Source organism: Vipera berus (assembly GCF_964194415.1).
Source record: "Vipera berus genome assembly, chromosome: 5".
NCBI classification, from domain to species: Eukaryota; Metazoa; Chordata; class Lepidosauria; order Squamata; family Viperidae; genus Vipera; species Vipera berus.
The window spans coordinates 58,062,687-58,071,365 of record NC_138207.1 but is presented as its reverse complement, the minus strand read 5'-3'; positions in this window follow the sequence as shown (position 1 = coordinate 58,071,365).

Below are 8,679 nucleotides of genomic sequence, written 5' to 3'. Positions count from 1 at the left end.
CTAGTCCCCACCTGCGCCCCCCATCACCAAAATATGTTGATGGATAACACTGGAGCATATTTTTAAATACACATTTTTAAAAAGTTGGATCCAACGAAAAAAGAGCTGAAAAAAACAATTACTTGGAATGACGTGTTGCTCTTCCTTTGACCAGGTATGGGTGACAAGTCCCTTGGGAGATACAAGCCAGACAATTACAGAGGTTGGAGGAAAGGAAATAGCAAACATTACTTTAAAGTTACATATATGTAATCCATTATCACTGTTCTTGCACATTAACACATCACTAAAAAAAGTGAGTTTTTTTAAAAGCACTCTGCAAATAGCCGTGCAGCAGTTAGCAGCTAAAAGAAACCACATGTGATTAGAGCCCTCTGCCTAATCAGAAGAGACATTTATTTTAAGATCCTATTTTTCTGCAGGCCTGGCTTTTAAGGCTAATAACTCACAGTGTTAATCTATTTGATCTACTGGACTGATCTGCTCCACAGGTCATAGGCCGTGCCTTCTCCTGCTGGTATAGCTCCAAACATTGTTTCTGCTCTGCAAATTGCAAATGGGACTGACTGATAATGATTCTCCATCAGCTCACCACAGATAGTAGATTTAATCATGTACATGTACACGACTTGTACTGACTTTTGCTTGTTCTCCATGGATTACTGGTATACAGTCAACAAAGCATCAGTACTGTCTCTGAATAAAAATCTCTTTAGTGCCAAAGTAGAATTGCAAAGCCATCAGTTTCGGCTATTATTTTATTGCATTTGCTTGTTTTAGGTAGTTTTTGCCCAAATATTCCTTAAACAGTATAGAAGTCATAAATCAACATTTCTCATATTCATTTCAAACATAACCAGGAGGCTCATATTTCAGGGAAGAGAAGGCACTGACTTTCACCATGCTCCCTAAGTAGGAGAGAGCTATTAAATGGATTTACGTTTCATCTAGGTAATGTTTTGTATTATGAACACTTAGAAGTTGGACTTCATATACTCAAACATCCCAGTCTTCTCTCCTTTGCAGAGGATTTGAAATTCTAAACTTTTACAGTGACAACCTTTTTCACTGCCTTGTATGTTTTAAAATAACCCGATCCACTGAGATTGTACACTTTTCAGTTCTTTGCCACTCCTAGTTATGTCCTTTGGTCTTAACCTGCAGAGGAAATGGTTTTCAATTAAAAGATAAGAAAAATATTGCATGTGGGTGAACATTGTTCGTGGGAGCTATAATTTCCAGGTTCCACAATCAGCATATCTTTCTGATAGATTATGGCAGCCTTTGGTTTTTGTGCTTAGTCAAATATGATTGAATGTATACTTTTCTACTCCAGAGCTCAACGCATCTTGCTTTGAGCTTAGATTTTCCTTCTTTTTAAAAGAAAATTAGGCTGTCATTCTATGCATATTTACCCACTCACTGATTTACTTACTCAGTTTGCTGATTTATGTACTTCTTAGTAAACTTGCTGAAGCCATTTTGAAAGAATCTGTGCCAAAGAACAGTCATATCGAGGAGATCCTATGTTTTAATCATATAGCCTTTTAAATGCTAAGCCAGCAACAACAGGGATATTACACATTGATAAAAGACTATTTTCTATTTGCATTTGGATATTCACTTGCCATGTTTATCTTCTTTCTATATTTTTTTACACCCATAGCCCAATGTAGGCCTATTAATTATCACAATTTCAATGTATTTTAAGCCAGATCTCTATAATATTAAGCTACTGATGCAGAAGCATGCTAGAATTGAATAAAGTGGCCCAAAATGTAAAATAATTTGTAAAAAAAATCTTAACATATTTGCTAATCCCGAAACTGACACAGATTTCATGAATGGCTGTATTGGATACTGTTCAAATAAGTATTTTGGCAAGAAAGTTTGAGTCTCTGATTGTCTCTTCACTTTGATCTGTGCAGAATAACCAGGATGTTATTCTGGTAATAAAGATTTTGATCTTTATTATATGGACATGGAGAAACTCAAATAAAAATATGTCAAATATGAGCAGAACTGTATAGATATATTTGCTTTGCGGGTGAAGAAACCTGCCATACAATAAGAAATTAAATATCTCACATGTGTTTCCTCCTTACACATGCCACAAATATTATCCCATTAACTGCCAGAGCTGCCATATGTATCTGTTCTGAACCAGCCCTCGTCTCGCAACCCCTAATTAAGAGAAGAGTCTGGAAAGCGTCCAAGGCTAAAAGGCTTCTGCCAAGATTTAATTACGCAGTTAACAAAAACACAAGAGCTTGTCTTCTCAAGCGGAAAAGTTGCTTTCAGCAACCAGCCCCTCCCCAAACACTTCTTTTATAGAGAGCTCAGGGCGTGGTCTCCCTGTGCCTCCTCCCGAGGAGTCCCATAGTCTTTCTTTGTTTGTCCCTGCTCGTCTGCCTCCTACGTCGGGCGTCCTTGAACAGGGCCAGCTGTGGGTCATCATCCTCCGCACTCTCGGGCTCACACAGCTGAGAAGAGGTCCCCGGCTGAGGACTCTGCAAAGCCTCCAAATCATCATCAGCCGGTTCGTTTCCCTCCTCCCCCACATCTGAGTCCTCCGATACATCGGACCCGGCTGTCGGACCCACAGGCTGGCCCTGAGTCACAACACTATCCCGCACCGCAGGGCCCTTCCCTCGGGTCTGCCGATCCGGATGCGGTCGGGATGGGAACTGTTCGTGAAAAGCAGTCACCAACGCAGGGGCATGAACGGCGGTCGCGTCTTCCCATGTGAAGTCCTCCGGCCCGTACCCTTTCCACTCGATCAGGTACTGGAAGCGACCTTTCAGCCAGCGGGAATCCCTGATGCTGGCGACCTCATACTCGGGGGTGCTGCCTCCATCACGAGTTCCTGATGGGGGAGGTTCCGCTTGGCGAAGTGGACAGGCCGGTTGTTCGGGGACCAACAAGGACCGATGGAAGACGGGGTGCACGCGCAGGGAACGTGGCAGAGTTAAACGATAGGCGACCGGGTTGATGACGGCCTCGACTGGGAACGGTCCAAGGTAACGGTGGTCCAGCTTCCTCGCCGGCCGAGTGGATGGTAGGTTCCTGGTGGACAGCCAGACCCGATCCCCCACCGATAGTGGAGGCGTATCCCTTCTCGACCGATCGGCGAACCTCTTGTAGTCGGCCTTGGCCTTCTCCAGCTGCCGTCGCACCAACCGATGGATCGCCTGTAACTCCGCCATGAATTCGTTCGCTGCCGGCTCCGGTGAGTCCACGGGAGAAAGAGGGAAGAACCTGGGGTGATAACCCACGTTGGCCAAGAACGGTGTCATCTGCGTGGAGGTGTGTTGCGAGTTATTAAAGGCAAACTCGGCTATGGCCAAATAGTCCACCCAGTTGTCCTGCTGCAGGTTAACATAGCAGCGCAGATACTGCTCTAAGATGCCGATGACCTTCTCGGTACCCCCGTCGGTCTGAGGATGATGCGCGGACGAGAGGCAGACCTTAATGTCCAACGCCCGCATCAACTCCTGCCAGAAGCGGGCTGTAAACTGGGCCCCCCTATCGGAGACGACCCTATCGGGGAGGCCGTGCAGCCGAAACACCTGTTGGATGAACATGCGACTAGTGGCGCGAGCTGACGGTAAGCCGCGACAGGGGATGAAGTGCGCCATCTTGGTCAACATGTCCACCACCACAAACGCTGTCGTGAAGCCGGAGGATGGGGGTAGATCCGTCAGAAAGTCCATGGACACAGCCCCCCAGGGTCTCTTGGGCGTTGGCAAAGGCTGCAGTAAACCAGGCGGGGCCCCTGTCGCTGACTTGGCCTGCCTGCATGGGACGCAGGAGGTGACATAAGACTGGACATCGTGTCGGACTCGGGGCCACCAGAAAGTACGGGAGACCAGGTTCAGAGTCTTGAACAGGCCAAAATGCCCCGCAGCCGGGTTATCATGACATTGACTGAGGACGAGTCCCCTGAGTGGCCCTCCTGGAACATAGAGCCGGTCACGATAATACAGGAGTCCATCCGTGACCGACCAAGGCGAATCTGGCCCCACCTCTTCCTTCCGCTGAGCCACCCACGCCTCCTGCTGCTGCGCCTCCCGGATCCGAGCCCGTATATCCACCGGCTCCCGTACCGCAGCAAAAGACTCGACGGGGGTCACTGTCCTGGGCGGAAGCTTGTCTTCCAATCGGGTGTACTCGGGCTTCCTGGACAGAGCATCCGCTCTCTGGTTGTGCCCGCTTGGTATGTACCGCACCCGGAAGTCAAACCTCGCAAAGAAGAGGGACCACCGGATCTGGCGTTGGTTCAAATTCCGAGCGGTCTGCAGGCTTTCCAGATTCTTGTGGTCCGTCCGGACCTCGATTTGATGCCGCGCCCCCTCCAGATGATGCCTCCAAGCCTCGAACGCCGCCTTGATGGCCAGCAGCTCCTTCTCCCAGATGGTATAGTTGCGCTCCGAGGGATTCAATTTCCGAGAGTGATACGCGCAAGGGAAAAGGGTACCGTTGGGCGTCGCTGCCTGGAGTAACACGGCCCCAATGGCAATGTCGGAGGCGTCCGCCTCCACGACAAACGGCCGTTGCGGGTCAGGATGCTTCAAGATGGGCTCCTTCATGAAGGCGTCCTTCAAAGCTTGGAACGCCTGTTGTTCGGGGGCGTTCCACTGGAACCGAGTCTTCTTCTGCAGGAGCCGGGTGAGGGGGGCTGTCAAGGCAGCAAAGCCAGGGATGAATGTCCGATAGTAGTTGGCAAATCCAAGAAGTCGCTGAACATCCTTCACGCGACGCGGGGGTTGCCAACTCTGCAACGACTCAACTTTACTTGGATCCATGGCGATGCCCTCGGGAGAAATGCGGTGGCCCAAGAAATCAATGGTCACCTGGTAGAACTGGCACTTCTCCAACTTGGCAAACAGCCGATGTTTCCGGAGGCGCTGCAGGACCTGACGGAGATGCTGATGATGCGCTTCACGCGACGGGGAGTAAATCAGGATGTCGTCCAGGTAAATCACAACAAACTGGTCCAACAGATCCCGAAAGATGTCATTCATAAAATGCTGAAACACAGCGGGGGCGTTGGTCAGGCCAAACGGCATCACCGTGTACTCGAAATGTCCATAGCGAGTACCAAACGCTGTCTTCCACTCATCACCCGGCCGAACCCTGACGAGGTTGTAAGCTCCACGCAGGTCCAGTTTCGTGAAGATCTTAGCCTCCCGGAGTCGGTCCAAGAGCTCGGGGATGAGGGGCAGCGGGTAGCGGTTACGCACCGTGATAGCGTTGAGTTTCCGGTAGTCACAGCAAAGCCGTAACTCGCCCGACTTCTTTTTGACGAAGAGCACGGGCGCAGACACTGGCGAGGACGAGGGCCGGATGAATCCACGAGCCAAGTTCTTTGTCAGGAAGTCCCGCAATGCGGCCAACTCGGGCTCCGACATGGAGTACAAACGCCCCACTGGGAGAGGCGCATCAGGGACTAGGTCAATGGAGCAGTCGTAGGGCCTGTGCGGGGGTAATTGGTCCGCCTCTGACTCGCTGAACACGTCAGCAAAGTCGGACAGTACGGGAGGCAAGGAAACCCCTGAGGAACCCTCCACCTGGCCGGCACAGATATGGCGGGTGTGGTCCACGCACTGCAAACTTGGGAAGGTGACCAAGTTCTGAGACCAATAGATCTGTGGATCATGCGCCCGGAGCCACGCCAGTCCCAAGACCACGGGGAAGTGCAGATCCGAAGTGACGTAAAACTGAATGGCCTCCACATGGGTACTGATGGCCATACACACGGGTTGCGTGGCGGCCGTGATAGGCCCGGACAGGAGCACTCGACCATCGATGGTCTCCACAAGCATGGGCGGATCCACCGGACACTGGGGAACAGCCCATTTGGCCACAAAGGCCGAATCCATAAAGTTAGTGGTAGCCCCAGAGTCAATTAAGGCATGGACCGGAATCCCCTCTGGCTTGCCAGGAAGGATCAGTCGTGCCTCCAAAATCAAATGCCGTGGAGGTTCACAGGCACCGTCGGAACGGCGTCGCTCGGCGTGATCGTTGTGGGTCGCCCGATCTTTCACACCGTCTAGATCGGGCTCGGACCGTTTCCCGATAGCAAAGCAGGGGACTTTCTCGGAGCTGGCTTGGTCACTGACGCCCGCTGACGCTTCTTTGGGCAAGAAGCAGCCAAATGTCCAGGGTCCCCACAGTAAAAACACAACCCCTCCGATCGTCGTCTGTCCATTTCCGTCACCGATAGACGGGACCTGGCGGCACCCAGCTCCATTGGCTCCTCCCTCTGGACTGGGGGCTCACGCACAACAGGGGCGGCAGGGGTCTGTGGGGTGGCACGGCGACTCTTACGCTGCTGCAGCCGGGCATCGATCCGCAGACAAAGATGGATCAGCCCATTCAGATCTGAGGGAATGTCCACGCGGGCCAGCTCATCCAACATCTCCTCTGACAAGCCATCCTGAAAGGCATCCACGAGCGCAGCCTCATTCCAGGCGGAATCCTGGCTAAGCAGCCGGAAATCGCTGATATAGGCCTGTAGGGGGCGCTGACCCTGCCTCAAAGCTTTCAGACGTCGGGTGGCGGTCTGCGCCTTAATCGGGTCCTCGTACATGAGGCGCATATGGTCACAAAACCCCCCAAAGTTATCCAACAAAGGGCTAGGCTGTGCCAACAGAGGCGTGCCCCAACGAGCTGCATCTCCCGACAGAAGGCTCAACACGAATCCCACCTTATCACGGTCAGTGGGGAAATCAGCTGCTCTCACGCTGATATAAAGCTGGCATTGTCCCAGGAAGGCAGGAAACAGTTCTGGTTTACCAGCAAATTTATCCGGCATAGCTAACTGACATTTCCTCCTGGGTGGGGGGGCAGCATGTACCTGAGCCTGCAGTTGTGCCACCTGAGTGGCCAGCAAGGTGAGTTGCTGGTTGAGCTGGGCATTCTCGGCAAGAAGCTGCTCCATCGTAGTATTAAGGGGTGGGTGGCTGAAAGCAAACTGTTCTGAACCAGCCCTCGTCTCACAACCCCTAATTAAGAGAAGAGTCTGGAAAGCGTCCAAGGCTAAAAGGCTTCTGCCAAGATTTAATTACGCAGTTAACAAAAACACAAGAGCTTGTCTTCTCAAGCGGAAAAGTTGCTTTCAGCAACCAGCCCCTCCCCAAACACTTCTTTTATAGAGAGCTCAGGGCGTGGTCTCCCTGTGCCTCCTCCCGAGGAGTCCCATAGTCTTTCTTTGTTTGTCCCTGCTCGTCTGCCTCCTACGTCGGGCGTCCTTGAACAGGGCCAGCTGTGGGTCATCATCCTCCGCACTCTCGGGCTCACACAGCTGAGAAGAGGTCCCCGGCTGAGGACTCTGCAAAGCCTCCAAATCATCATCAGCCGGTTCGTTTCCCTCCTCCCCCACATCTGAGTCCTCCGATACATCGGACCCGGCTGTCGGACCCACAGGCTGGCCCTGAGTCACAACAGTATCGTACCTTCATAGTTAATATCAACCACTATAGTTAAGTTAAAAAGTATTGTAATGAGTAAGCCATATTGTTATTTTATGGGTAAATGCACAAACTACCAATCCATTACGTACGGTCACTCATGCCCTCGTTACCTCCCGTGTTGATTACTGCAATGCTCTCTACATGGGGCTGCCCTTGAAGACTACCCGGAGACTTCAGCTGGTGCAGAATGCGGCCACGCGGGTTAGGATGGGAGCATCCTGATACTCCCATATTACACCCCTCCTGCATGAGCTGCATTGGTTACTGGTTGCCCTCCGGGTGAGATTTAAGGTGCTGGTTCTTACCTTTAAAGCCCTACATGGCTTAGGCCCGGGATACCTGCAGGACCGTCTGTTCCCAGGAACGACTTCCCATCACCCTGTGCGCTCACACAGAGAGGGCCTCCTCAGGGTGCCGTCGGCCAGACAATGTTGGCTGGTGACCCCCAAGGGGAGGGCCTTCTCTGTGGGGGCACCTGCCCTGTGGAATCAGCTTTCCCTGGAGTTCCGGATGACCCCAGACCTCCGGTCCTTTCGTCATGACCTTAAGACATTTCTTTCCAACAGGCCAACCTGGACTGATGATAAGGGTTTTTTTAATATGGTTTTAAGGTTTTATTGGTTGTAGTTGGGGCTATAGATATAGTTTAATTTTAATTTTAATATTTGTATTTTACTTGTATTTTATTGTTGTTAGCTGCCCTGAGTCCTTTGGGAGATAGGGCGGCATATAAGTCCCATTCATTCATTAATTCAATCAATCAATCAATCAATCAATCAATCAATAATAAATAAATAAATAAATACTGTAAATAAATAAATAAATAAATTTGAGTAGCATCAGTCTTGGTATCCTTGGCACTGATGTTTCCTTGATCAGAGCCTATAGTCCACTTCCACTTTCACCTAATTGGTACTCCGACCTGCTCCAGTGTGGAACAGATACATAATGAAAATGAACATGTTCAAATAATTCAAAATTGAATTGCCAGGCTGGAGTTGGTGGGAATCCAATCTGTAATTAAATTGCATCTTTCCTGAATTGTTAGGGTTCCTGTTTATCAAACCACATGCTACTTACAGTTTAGGAAATGGCATAAGGATGAGAAGAACTGCCCTTATTGATTTTTGGGGAGAGGGATTATAACAACATATATTGAGGTTTCTACCATTGCTGTAGATCATTCTTTAGAGATGGAATGGGA